This window comes from Bison bison, unplaced genomic scaffold (assembly GCF_000754665.1).
Source record: "Bison bison bison isolate TAMUID 2011002044 unplaced genomic scaffold, Bison_UMD1.0 scf7180017852563, whole genome shotgun sequence".
In the NCBI taxonomy this organism is placed as follows: domain Eukaryota; kingdom Metazoa; phylum Chordata; class Mammalia; order Artiodactyla; family Bovidae; genus Bison; species Bison bison.
The window spans coordinates 22,243-22,995 of record NW_011483136.1 but is presented as its reverse complement, the minus strand read 5'-3'; positions in this window follow the sequence as shown (position 1 = coordinate 22,995).

Here is a 753-nt window from a genome sequence, read left to right as displayed (position 1 = left end):
AATGATGAAAGTGAAAGTGAAGTCACTCAGTCGTGTCCAACTCTTTGCGACCCCTTGGACCGTAGCCTACCAAGCTCCTCTGTCCATGGGATTCTTCAGGCAAGAATACTGGAGTGGGTTGCCATTTCCTTCTCCAGGGGATCTTCCCAGCCCAGGGATCGAACCCAGGTTTCCCCGCATTGGAGGCAGACGCTTTAACCTCTGAGCCAATGAAGCAGTTGGAAATAACAGCAATCAAGATCCATCACAAAAATTGGGGGTTATCAAAGGAAACTCCCATGTGAAAAAGTCTGAGTAATGAATAAAATGTTTTATCTTCCTTGGAGATATCCTCCCTTTTCTCCCCAGCTTTATCTCTAGCCACTCTTTCCCAAATCTCTGAGCTTACCTACTGCACTGTACTCTTGCTTCTTATGTGGCCTCAAAAGAAGTAACATGAATTTGATCAGGATAGCTTGTAGTCATAGACAAAACCCTAACCTTGGTTTAAATCCATCTTGCCACCTACAGGGTGCCTAAACATGATTGGAAAAAGGTATGCAGGTGAGCTCATTTTAGATTTAGGACTATAAGCCACGCGCAGATATTCAGTGCTGCCTGGCAGTCCTATTATACTCGCTGCTGCTGCTGCTTAGTCGCTTCAGTCACATCTAACCCTTTGTGACCCTATGAACTGCAGCCTGCCAGGCTCCTCTGTCCATGGGTTCTTCAGGCAAGAATACTGGAGTGGGTTCCCATTTCCTTCTCCAGGGG